The following is a 14,268-nucleotide window of genomic DNA, read 5'->3' as shown; positions in this document are numbered from 1 at the left end:
GGATTATGGGTGTCTTCCCAGAGTGCTTTCTGGCCCTAAGAGCTTCAAGGGAGGTGTGAATTCACAAAGTTACAAAATTAACTTTGTGAATCTCCTGTACTTGTGAACTCCAATGAGTAAAGATGTGAACACAAGCATTGTATCAATTAGTTCTACTTAGTACCTTGTTTCAGGTTCTGGCCCAAAACATCTTCTTGTAAGATCAGATCAATAATCTATCAACTCTAATGAGTTAGCAGTTTGTAAAGATTCCAACAAGGTAAGATTTATATCTTTTATGTCCACTCTCATAGTGGACTTCCAGGGCCTAATTTTGATGGTAATTCAAAGGCAGATAGTCTTCTAACTATGTTGGTCAATACTCCTTTATTTCAAGAAGCCCAGGAATCTCATTCTAAATATCATCAGGCTGCTCGAGCTTTATGTTTACAATTTGGAATAACAAGAGAGGAAGCAAGGAGCATAGTAAAAGCCTGTACAGCTTGCCTTCCTTTCCATGCTCCTACACTGCCTCCAGGGAAGAACCCTCGTGGTTTGAGACCCAGTGAAATTTGGCAAATGGATGTAACCCATTATAAATCTTTGGTCGCCTGTCTTTTATCCATGTTGTGGTAGACACCTTTTCAGGATTCACTTTTGCAATACCAGCAGCAAAAGAAATAGCCCAAGTGGTCGCTGAATTCCTTATCCAAGCATTTGCAATTATAGGTGTGCCATAAGCAATAAAAACAGATAATGGATCTGCATATACCTCCAAACATTTTGCACACTTTTGTGCACAGTATAAGATTTTACACACCACTGGCATACCTTTTAATCCTCAAGGACAGGCAATAGTAGAGAGGAGAAACAGAGGCATTAAGACGCTGCTCCAAAAACAAAAGAAAGGGGGAGCCACAGGTAACCTTAAAGAACTTCTAAATCTCGCCCTTTATACTATTAACTTCTTGATTTTTGACAAAGATGCACTGGCTCCGGCAGACAGGTTTTATAACCCACTGGAAGGTCAGTGTCCAGTGTGAACAGTTCCACTATCTTTAGATAATTGCCAGGTGATGTGGAGAGATCCAGAAAGTGGTGAATGGAAGGGACCAAATAGGTTAACTGCTTGGGGGAGAGGATTTGCTTGTATCTCTACAGGTAGAGAAGGAATCAGATGGGTGCCAACGAGCCGTTTTCGCCTTGTCCATCAGAGAGAGATGGAGCAGACCCTTGAAATGAAGAAGACCCATGAAACATCGGGTGGTTCCGTTGCTGATTTTGCTCACCACTGAAAGAGTGTGGCAGTTATGGCGTTTGAATCATGGACATCAAAAACTGTTGGACTTCAAAACCCTCAGGAATGATTGGATTCTCTGAGACATGAGAAGATTGTTGTAGGACTTGGAAACCCTCAGGAATCATTGGATTCTCTGAGACATGATAAGACTGTTGTAGGACTTGAAAACCCTCAGCAATCATTGGATTCTTTGAGATATAATAAGACTGTTGTAGGACTTGAAAGCCCTAAAGAATCATTGGGTATCAGGGGACCACCAGAAGACTGTTACAGGACTTCAAAATCTGCTGGAACCATTGGATTCCCTAACACATAAAAAGACTGTTGCAGGACTTAAAAAACTTGCAAGGATCATTGGGTTCTCTGACATGTGAAGCAATGGACAATAGATTGGTTTTGGACTATCTCTTGGCTGCTGAAGAAAGCGTATGTGTGACTGTTGTTTACATACCCTCCTTCTAGGACTTCTGGAAATCTTTTATAACACCATGTTGATTCATAGTCTTTGTTATATCACTACTTGCATGTACAATTCATGTTTGTTACACCACATTGAACCTGCACTGACTGTGAGGAGAATCATCACTAATAGCCTGTGCATTATTACTATGTGGTTGTGTAATACCTCCCATGCTGATGGGTTTGTGCTTACCTGTTTCTAATAAGACCCTTCAGCCCAGAAACCCACTAGCAATCTCCACTTCCCTTTGGTGCTTTTCATCTCCCTTCCTGAGATGTCAGGGAGGGTATGATCACCTCCCCTTGGGGGCTCTCACCTCCCTGAGAGGTTAGGGATAGCTTGACCACCTGTGTTTTAAAACAAAAGAAAGTGAGAGATATAATGGGCCGAAATTCAGTTGATGCACTGAGATCTGAGCACTTAAGGCTAATTACCAATTGGACAATATTAGTATATACTTGGAGAAAGAATGGCCCTGCCCACTACTCTGTGCAAGCTTGATCTGTTGTATAGAAGATTGGGTGGAGAATTGAGAGGATGGAGTGAGAAAGCCAAAATCACTGCTGGCTGGATTTGTGCTGCGATTGCTCTCACTTCGTATCACCATTCTGCTCATACCCAAAAAGAATAAAGATCATGGTAATGCTGTACAGCTTGCTGATCCTGACTCCAGCTGATTCTAAAATATCCAAGGTACTAACGCAGTCTTCACAGTTCACAATTCTACCAAGAGTGCTATAGTGTCCCAATTTCTCTCATCCCCTGCAACATTTATTATTTTCCTTTTCTGTCATTTTACTCAATTTCATAGGAGTGAGATATCTCAGAATTCTTTTTTAATTTGTATTTCTCTAATCAACAGTGATTTAGACCATTTTTATATGATTATAGACAGCTTTTATTTCTTTGTTAGAAACCTGCCTGTTCATCTTCTTTAACCATCTATCAAATGAGAAATAATTTGTAGTCTTGTAAATTTGACTCAGTTTTCTATATATTTGAGAAGTGAGGCCTTTATCAGAGAAACTTGCTATAAAAATTCCCTTCTCCCACCCCCAGTTTTCTGTCTCTTTAATTTTGGCTGCATTGGTTTTGTTTGTGCAAAAACTTTTAAATTTAATATAATCAAATTTATTTATTTTTCCTTCTGTAATGCTCTTTATCTCTCATTTTGTCATAAATTCTTCACTTATCCATAGATATGACAAAGAAACTATTCCATGTTCCTTTAATTTGCTTATCACATCCTTTATATCTAAATCATTATGTCAAAATTTATTCATTTTTGACCTTATGTTGGTATAAAGTGTGAAAGATTGATCTGTACCTAATTTCTGCCTAACTGTATTCCAGTTTTCCTAGAAGTTTTTGTCAAATAGTGAGTTCTTGTTCTGAAAGCTTGGTCCTTTGAGTTTATCAAATACTAGATGACTATGGTTGTTATATACTGTGTATTGTATACCTAATCTATTTCATTGATCTACCACTCTGTTTCTTAGCTAGTATCAGATTGTTTTCATGCTATCATTTTATAATATAGTTTGAGATCTGATATGGCTAGGTTACCTTCTTTCACATATTTTTCATTAATTTCTTTGATATTTTTGACTTTTTGTCCTTCAAAATAAATTTTGTTATTATTTTTTCTAGATGCATGAAATAAATTTTGGTTGTTTGGTATGGCACGGAATAAATAAATTAATCTAGGTAGAATTGTCATTTTTATTATATTTGCTCAATTTATCTCTAAGTGATTAATATTTTTTTAATTGTTTAGATCTGATTTTTATGTGTGGAAAGGATTTTGTGGTTGTGTTCATATAGTTTTTGGTTTGTCTTGCTAAGGATACGCCTAAGCATTCTATATTGTCTAGCATTATTTTATTTTAATTTTTTTATGTATTTAAAATTAAAATTGGAAATAGAAAAAGAAAAAATTACCTTATCCAAGCATTTGCTTGGATTCAAATCCATAAGAGAGGATTCAAAATATAAAACAATAAAATTCCATTTTAAGAAAACCTATACAATAAATACTATACATTGTGTTCAGAGCTGGCCATCTTTTCTTTGCTTCCCTGTAAGTTTTCTTTTGTTCTCTGCTGTGTGCTTTGTACTTTATTCTTTTTTTTTTTTTCCTTTCCATTCCTTAATCCTCAAGAAGTCTACAATTAAACATGGACATATCCACACATACACACATACATAGGTACCTATAATTATATATATACACACACACACACACACACACACACACACACACACAGACATGCACATTAGCATACATCTGTGTAAGGCCATACTTTGCTCATTTGTCCTCTGTTTCTCTGAATGTGAATAAAATCTTCCTCCATAAATCCAAATTTTTCCATATTTTTCTAAATTCACCAATTAATAATTTCCTATACCATAGCAACATCCCAAAGTTATACTGTCTAGTTATTTTAAATATCCTTAAATAATATTGATTAATATGGCTGAAATATAGTGTGGCTTCCCTATTTTTCTCTTTTATTTAAATCTGTTTTAACTTTACATTTGAGACCTATACTTACTATCCCTGATAATTTTTACCTAATTCTACCCCTGATTTTTATTATAATGTTTGTATATATCTCTTAGTTCCTATTCCTCCTGACTCCTCTGTTTTACTTCTATCAGCTACTTTATCTTCCTATTACTTACCCTACTCCATTCTTATTCTCCCTCCCCCCAACTCTTTCCTTCCCCCTTTATCCCATTCCTGTTAATCTATACACCATTCTCTACTCTCCCATTCTATTCCCCCACCCTCTTATTTATAAATTCAATATTCCTTTCTAAATTTATATATTTTCCTCTCTTTAATCCAGATCTGATTAAGTAAGGTTCCTTCTAAAAATCCCTCCCTTGTCATCCCCCCATCCCTATCCCCTTACTCTTTTATTTCTTTCTGAATTTAAAATACTTTTATTCCCTTCTAAACACACACACACACACACACACACACACACACACACACACACACACACACACAGAGTTCCCTCTTTAACCTATTCCTAATTTAAGTATGATTGTGGAACTACTAGCCCTCCTCCCTCTTCTAATTCCTCTGTCAGTTATTGCTTTCACACCTCATTTGTATAACCTAATTACTCTTTTTACATTGTCCTACATGGTTTGTTTTTTTGAATCACATCATACTCAGTTCTTCTCCAGCTTTTCTTTGAAATACCCACTTATTAATGATAATCTTAGAAATAGGGTTTATATTTCTACAAATAAAACATACAGTTTGTCCTCATTGAGTCTCTTGAAATTAATCTTTGATGTTTACCTTATGTTCCTCTTTCGTCTTATGTATCACATTTTTGATTTCCAGTATTTTTTCAATAAAATCCTGAACAGCTGGATAGTCATTGAATATCCCTTTTTTTTCCATTCAGAATTATGCTCAACTTTGCTGGGTATGATATTTTTTATTTTAATCCTAGTTTTTTTTTTTTACTTTGATATATATAGTATTCCAAGATCCAAAGTCTTTTAAGATAGATGCTGCTGCTAGATCTTCTGTGATTCCTGGGGTTGGGGCCCAGCTACCTCCTAATCCTGCTGGTCCCAGAGTTTGCTGCTTGCTATTTCAAAGGAAGTAGCCTGGTGGTGTTTATACTTCCCATGGGCCAGACCTTAGTTCTGGTAACTTTCTTCAGATTTTTCTGGTTGTCCCTGGAGGACCACTGTTCTGCTCCAACTCTTGTTTATTTTTACTGATCTGTTTTCATCCTAAGGGATATTTTGTCTTATTTGTGGGAGAGATTCAGGGAGCTTGGAATTTTCTGACTTACTGTGTCATCTTCCTAGATTCCTTAAAATGGAACTTCTCTATTTCTTGTTGCTATACTTTGTTGGTAATACATATGTACACACATACACATTATATATATATATATATATATATATATATATATATATATATATATATATATATATATACACATATATATACACACACACACACACACATACACACACACACATATATATATATATATATATATAGAGAGAGAGAGAGAGAGAGAGAGAGAGAGAGACAGACAGACAGACAGACAGACATATATATAAATGCTGATGATTTCTGTGGATATGTTTTACATCCTGCTACTTTGCTAAAGTTGTTAATTATTTTCACTAGGTTTCTAATTGATTCTCTAGGATTCTTTAAGTGTATCATAATGCCATCTGCAAAGAGAGATTGCTTTGCTTTCTCATTACTTAGTCTAATTCCTTCAATTTCTTTTTTTCCTCTTATTGATGGAGCTAGCAGTTCTAATACACTATTGAATAGTAATGGTGATAATGGTATCCTTGCTTCACCCCTCATCTTATTGGAAAGCTTCTGGCTTATCCCTATTACAAATAAGGCTTGCTAATGGAATTAGATAGATACTGCTTACCATTCTAAGGAAAGTTCCATTTATGCTTTCTAGTGTGTTTTTAATAGAATTGAGTGTTATATTTTTCCAAAAGCTTTTTCTGCATCTATTGAGATAATCATATGATTTTGTCGGTTTTGTTATTACCTGTCAATTATGCTAATAGTTTTCCTAATATTGAATCAGGCCTACATTTCTCCTATAAATTCCACCTGGTTGTGGTGTGTGATCTTTATGGTATATTGTTGTAATCTCCTTGTTAGTATTTTATTTAATTAGTCTATTATTTTCTTTCTTATGTATCAATACCCTATTTGTATTATAAAAGGAATTTGGATGGATTCCTTCTTTTCCTATTTTCCCAAATAGTTTATATAGTATTGAAAATAATTGTTCTTTAAATGTTTCATAAAATTCACTTGTGAATTTATTTTGTTCTAGTAATTTTGTCTTAAGGAGCTCATTAATTGCTTATTTGCTTTTTAAAAAATATTTTATTTCCTCCTCTGTTAATCTAAGTATATTCTATTTGTCTAAATGTTTATCCATTTCAGTTATATTGTTAGCTTTACTGGCATATAATGAGCAAAACAGCTTCTAATAATTGCTTTAATTTCCTCTTCATTGGTGGGCAGTTCACTCTTTATTTTTGATATTGGTAATTTGGCTTCCTTCTTTTTTTTCCTTTAATCAAATTAACCAGTGAGTTGTCTATTTTATTATGTTTTTCATTAAAAATGATTTTATTAATTAGTTCATACTTTTATTTATTTATTCAATAGTTTTCCAACTTTCAATTTGATTAATCTCTCCTTTGGTTTTCAGGATTTTTAATTTGATGTTTAACTGGAGATTTACAATTTTTTTCTTATTTTTTAAAAATTTCACAACCAATTTATTGAACTGCCCTTCTCTACATTATTGATGTAAGGATTTAGAGAAATAAATTTTTTGTAAGTATTGTTTTGACTATATCTCATAAATTTTGGTATGTTGTTTCATTTTTATGATTTTCTTTAATGGAATTATTGGTTGTTTTATGATTTATTCTTTGACCCACTCATTCTTTAGAATTAAATTATTTGGTTTCCAATTAATTTTAAATCAATTTTTTTACATTCTTCATTGAATAGATTTTTATTGAATTATGATTTAGAAAGGATGTATTTAATATGCCTGCTTTACTGAATTATGAGGTTTTTATCCCCTTAATATACATGGTCAATTTTTGTGTTGGGGCCATGTACTGCTGAGAAAATGATATATTCCTTTCTATTCTCACTCCCTTTTCTCTAGAGATCTATTTTTCTAAATTTTATTCATCTCTTTAACTTCTTTCTTATTTGCTATTTCCAGCCCATAACAACTTGGAAGGTTGACAGGAAAGGTCTGTCTCAATGAGGTAAGAGTGGAGCATAATCCACAGCAGATAGTACCTTAGCAATTCAGTGCAAACTTTAAGAGTAACTGAATCTGCAGTACAAAATTTAGAGCTCTCAATCCATAGATTGTAAAGTGTTCAGAAAACTGGCCAGAAGAAATTATAAGGGACACTTTTCTGGCAATGGGTGCAGGACTTTGTTGTATTGTTCATACAGGAATCTGGATAGACAAAGAAGAAATCCTTTCAAACTCCTTTTACAACACAAATATGGTATTAACATCTAAACCATGAAGAACAAAGCAGAAAAAGAAACCTATAGAACAATTTCCTTGATGAATATTGATGCAAAAATTTTAAATAAAATATTAGCTGAGGGGATTATAGCAATATATCATAAAGATCATACATCAAGAACAGATGGGATTTATACCAAAAATTCAGGGCTGGATCAATATTAGAAAAACTATTGGCATAATGGCCATATCAATTACAAAACTTGCAAAACCAAGAAAAAAATCATATGATTATCTCAATAGGGCAGAAAAAGATTTTGAAAAAATACAATACCTCTTTCTATTAAAAATACTAGAAATCATGGAATAAATGGAGCTTTCCTTAAAATGGTAAATACTACCTATCTAAAACCATCAGCAAGGATTATCTGTAATGATAAAAAGATGAGAAATAAAGCATGAATATTCATTATCACCACTATTATGCAATATTGTAATAGAATTGCTAGGTATACTAATAAGAGAAGAAAAAGAAATTGAAGACTAGGTAATGAGGAAACAAAACCATCCCTCTTTGCATATAGCTTGATGATGTATTTAAAGAATCCTAGATGATCAACTAGAAAACTAGTGAAGATAACTTCAGCAAAGTTGTATGATATTAAAAATCCACAAAAATCATCAGTATACACACATATGTACATGCACAGATACATACACACACATATATACATACATACACACATATACGTGTGTGTGTGTGTGTGTGTGTGTGTGTGTGTGTGTGTAGCCAACTAAATGCAAGAGATAGAGAAGTTCCATTTAAGGTAATGCTATATGATGAATGTGGAAATATGTTTAGAAAAATTGCACATCGCACATGTTTAACCTATACTCGTTTGCTGTCTTGGGGAGGGGGATAAGAAAAGGAGAGGGAGAAAAATTTGGAGCACAAAGTTTTACAAAAGTGAATGGTTACAACTATCTTTGCATGTATTTGAAAAAAATAAATGCTATTAATATACTAAATAGTATGCTTGTCTACCTAGAAACGTAGGAACTCTATGAACATATTACAAAATACTTTTTATACATAAAAATCAGATCTGAACAATTGAAAAAATATTAATTACTCAAAGATAGATTGAACAAATATAATAAAAATGACAATTCTACCTAAACTAATTTACTTATTTAGTGTCATACCAATCAAACTACCAAAAATATTTTATAAAACTAGAAAAAATAATAACAAAATTTATTTGGAATTACAAAAGATCAAAAATATCAAAGGCATTAATGAAAAATGTGTAGGAAGGTGACCTAGCCATACCAAATCTCAAACTATTATAAAATGATAGCATGAAAATAATGTGATACTGGCTAAGAAATAGAGTGGTGAATCAATGAAATAGATTAGGTACACAACATAGAGTAGATAATGATCATAGTGTTTGATAAACGCAAAGGTCCAAGCTTTTGGGATAAGAACTCACTATTTGACAAGAACTTTTAGGAAAACTGGAATACAGTTAGGCAGAAATTAGGTAGAGACCAACATTTCATACTGTATACCAAAACAAGGTCAACATGGATATGTAATTTAAACATAAAGAAGGATATAATAAGCAAATTAAGGGATCTGGAATAGTTTACTTGTCAGATCTATGGATAAGTGAAGAATTTGATAAAACAAGAGAGAGAGAGTATTACAGGAAGAAAAATAAGTAAGTTTGATTATATTAAATTTAAAAGTTTTTGTACAAACAAAACCAATGCAACCAAAATCTAAAAAGCAGAAAACTGGGGGTAGGGGAAGGGATTTTTTTTTTTGAGGCAATTGGGGTTAAGTGACTGGCCCAGAGTCACAGAGCTAGGAAATGTTAAGTGTCTGAGGCCAGATTTGAATTCAAGTGCTCCTGACTTCAGGGCGGGTCCTCTATCCATTGCACCAACTAGCTGCCCCTAGAGAGGAATTTTTATAGCATGTTTCTCTGATATATAGAGAACTAAGTCAAATGTGTAAAAACACAAATCATTTCCCATTTAATAGATGATTAAAGAAGATGAACAGGCAATTTTCAGACAAAGAAATCAAAGCTGTCTATAATCACAGAAAAATGCTCTAAATCATTGTTGATTAGAAAAATGCAAATGAAAAAGAATTCTGAGGTACCACCTCACTCTTATGAAATTGATTAAAGTGACAGAAAAGGAAAATGATAAATGTTAGACAAGGTGTGAGAAAATTGAGCTACTAAAGCATTGTTGGTGGAGTTGTGAACTGATCCAACCATTCTGGAAATCAATTTGGAACTATGTCCAAAGGGCTATAAAATTGCTTATTCTTTAACCTCACAATACCACTACAATGCTGTATCCCAAAAAGATTTTAAAAAATAAAAGAATTCATGTACACAAAAACATTTCTAGCACCTTATTTCCCATCAGTTGGGAAATAGCTGAGCAAGTTTTATGGAAAACTATAGTGTGATAAGAAATGACGAACATCAGGTTTTCAGAAAAACTTAGAATGACTTACATGAATGGACACAAACTGAAGTGAACAGAACCAGGAGACTACTGTATATAGTAACAGTAATGTTGTATGATGAATAATTGTGAATGACTCAGTTATTCTCAACAACACATGATCCAAGACAATTTTGAAGGACTTATGTCACAAAAAATTTCTCTTTACCTCCAGAGAAAGAGTTTAAATATAAATTCAAGTATGCTATTTGTTTTTTACTAAATTTAAAAAATGTTTCTTTGTTTTTTTTTTTACATGACTAATATGGAGATATGTTTTGTATGACTGTACATGTATAAACTATGTTAAATTGCTTGCCATCTTGATTGGGGGAGGTTGTAGAAAGCCACAGTAGGAGGAAGCTCTTGATGAGGTATAAAACCTTTCAGGCCAGAGGGAACCTGTTGACAATGTCTGGTTTGGCTCTTCATCTCCCCTTGAAGCATCTCACCCTTCCTGAGAAATCTGGGGTTTGAGGGAGGTAGGGAAGGGGCGGGGGGCACGGAGAGGGGAGGAAGAGTGTGACCATCTGTGTTCTATTGAAGCAAGTGATGCTTACAGTAAGAAGGCATTTACATATCAATAGCAGGGTGCTTATAGTTAGCACTTGTGCTGTGGGGATGCAATGATACTATAGTTGGCACTTGCTCAGTGGTGATGTAATTGTACTAAGGTATTTAGGGGCTGAGAGGACTTGAAATAAACGGACTCCATCTTTGACCATCCTCATGGGTTCCCTACTTCATCACTCCTCCATTAAGACCAAAGACTAGGGCTGGTCCCAAAATCCTCCAGAGAGCTAGTCTGGATGGTATATTTTGGCACCCCAGTGTAGGGACTCTAGAAAGCATAGTACATTTTGGCACCCCAACTTGGGAGCTCTAGAAAGCTCATTACAGGGGGAGAGTGAATGAATGGAAGAAGAAAATTTGGGATTTAATTTTTAAAAAACAATGTTAAAATTATTTTTATATGTAATTGGGAAAAATAAAGTATTTTAAAATGCATTATTACCAATAATAACAGGAAGATATAGAAAGAGAAACTCCATTCAAAGTAACTTTGGAAGGCATAAGATATTTGGAAATATATTTATCAAGATACACCTAGAAACTATATGAATACAACCATATAACATTCTATGCAGAAATTAAAACAGATTTATATAAATAGAGAAATTTTATGAGCGTTTTGAACCAATGTGCTCATGGGCATTTTCATTTTTATAAACATATTGAACCAATACAAACAAAATGACAACATTGCCTAAATTAATTTATTTCTTCAGTGAAATATCAATCAATCCACCAAAAAATTATTAAATAGAGTTAGGGGAAAAACTCATATGGAGGGACAAAAAGTCAAAAATCCTTGGGTTATTATTATTATTATTGCTAATAGTAATACCTAGAACTTGTAGTTGTGCTTTCATATTTTTTTTAATAGCTTTTTATTTACAAGTTATATGCATGGGTAATTTTACAACACTGACACTTGACAAACCTTTCGTTCCACTTTTTCCTCTCATTCCCCCCATTCCCTCTCCCCGATCGCAGGTTGACCAATACATGTTAAATATGTTAAATTATAAATTAAACACAATATAAGTATACATGTCTTAACAGTTATTTTGCCATACAGAAAGAATCAGACTTTGAAATAATGTACTATTAGCCTGTGAAGGAAATAAAAAATGCAGGTGGACAAAAATATAGGGATTGGGAATTCTATGTAATGGTTCATAGTCATCTCCCAGAGTTCTTTCGCTGGGTGTAGCTGGTTCAGTTCATTACTGCTCTATTGGAACTGATTTGGTTCATCTCATTGTTGAAGAGACTCACGTCCATCAGAATTGATCATCATATAGTATTGTTATTGAAGTATATAACAATCTCTTGGTCCTGCTCATTTCACTTAGCATCAGTTCATGTGAGTCTCTCCAGGTCAATTTTGAAGGACTTATGTCACAAAAAATTTCTCTTTACCTCCAGAGAAAGAGTTTAAATATAAATTCAAGTATGCTATTTGTTTTTTACTAAATTTAAAAAATGTTTCTTTGTTTTTTTTTTTACATGACTAATATGGAGATATGTTTTGTATGACTGTACATGTATAAACTATGTTAAATTGCTTGCCATCTTGATTGGGGGAGGTTGTAGAAAGCCACAGTAGGAGGAAGCTCTTGATGAGGTATAAAACCTTTCAGGCCAGAGGGAACCTGTTGACAATGTCTGGTTTGGCTCTTCATCTCCCCTTGGAGCATCTCACCCTTCCTGAGAAATCTGGGGTTTGAGGGAGGTAGGGAAGGGGCGGGGGGCACGGAGAGGGGAGGAAGAGTGTGACCATCTGTGTTCTACTTGAAGCAAGTGATGCTTACAGTAAGAAGGCATTTACATATCAATAGCAGGGTGCTTATAGTTAGCATTTGTGCTGTGGGGATGCAATGATACTATAGTTGGCACTTGCTCAGTGGTGATGTAATTGTACTAAGGTATTTAGGGGCTGAGAGGACTTGAAATAAACGGACTCCATCTTTGACCATCCTCATGGGTTCCCTACTTCATCACTCCTTCATTAAGACCAAAGACTAGGGCTGGTCCCAAAATCCTCCAGAGAGCTAGTCTGGATGGTATATTTTGGCACCCCAGTGTAGGGACTCTAGAAAGCATAGTACATTTTGGCACCCCAACTTGGGAGCTCTAGAAAGCTCATTACAGGGGGAGAGTGAATGAATGGAAGAAGAAAATTTGGGATTTAATTTTTAAAAAACAATGTTAAAATTATTTTTATATGTAATTGGGAAAAATAAAGTATTTTAAAATGCATTATTACCAATAATAACAGGAAGATATAGAAAGAGAAACTCCATTCAAAGTAACTTTGGAAGGCATAAGATATTTGGAAATATATTTATCAAGATACACCTAGAAACTATATGAATACAACCATATAACATTCTATGCAGAAATTAAAACAGATTTATATAAATAGAGAAATTTTATGAGCGTTTTGAACCAATGTGCTCATGGGCATTTTCATTTTTATAAACATATTGAACCAATACAAACAAAATGACAACATTGCCTAAATTAATTTATTTCTTCAGTGAAATATCAATCAATCCACCAAAAAATTATTAAATAGAGTTAGGGGAAAAACTCATATGGAGGGACAAAAAGTCAAAAATCCTTGGGTTATTATTATTATTATTGCTAATAGTAATACCTAGAACTTGTAGTTGTGCTTTCATATTTTTTTTAATAGCTTTTTATTTACAAGTTATATGCATGGGTAATTTTACAACACTGACACTTGACAAACCTTTCGTTCCACTTTTTCCTCTCATTCCCCCCATTCCCTCTCCCCGATCGCAGGTTGACCAATACATGTTAAATATGTTAAATTATAAATTAAACACAATATAAGTATACATGTCTTAACAGTTATTTTGCCATACAGAAAGAATCAGACTTTGAAATAATGTACTATTAGCCTGTGAAGGAAATAAAAAATGCAGGTGGACAAAAATATAGGGATTGGGAATTCTATGTAATGGTTCATAGTCATCTCCCAGAGTTCTTTCGCTGGGTGTAGCTGGTTCAGTTCATTACTGCTCTATTGGAACTGATTTGGTTCATCTCATTGTTGAAGAGACTCACGTCCATCAGAATTGATCATCATATAGTATTGTTATTGAAGTATATAACAATCTCTTGGTCCTGCTCATTTCACTTAGCATCAGTTCATGTGAGTCTCTCCAGGTCTTTCTGAAATCATCCTGCTGGTCATTTCTTACTGAACAATAATATTCCATAATATTCATATACCATAATTTATTCAGCCATTTTGCAATTGATGGGCTCCATTCAGTCTCCAGTTTCTGGCCACTACAAAGAGACCTGCCACAAACATTCGTTGTGCTTTAATATTTTCAAAGCACTTATATTTATATGTTATCTCATTTGAT

Source organism: Antechinus flavipes, chromosome 1, assembly GCF_016432865.1.
Source record: "Antechinus flavipes isolate AdamAnt ecotype Samford, QLD, Australia chromosome 1, AdamAnt_v2, whole genome shotgun sequence".
NCBI lineage: Eukaryota > Metazoa > Chordata > Mammalia > Dasyuromorphia > Dasyuridae > Antechinus > Antechinus flavipes.
The sequence above is the reverse complement of the archived record's forward strand: the minus strand, read 5'-3'. Positions refer to the sequence as shown.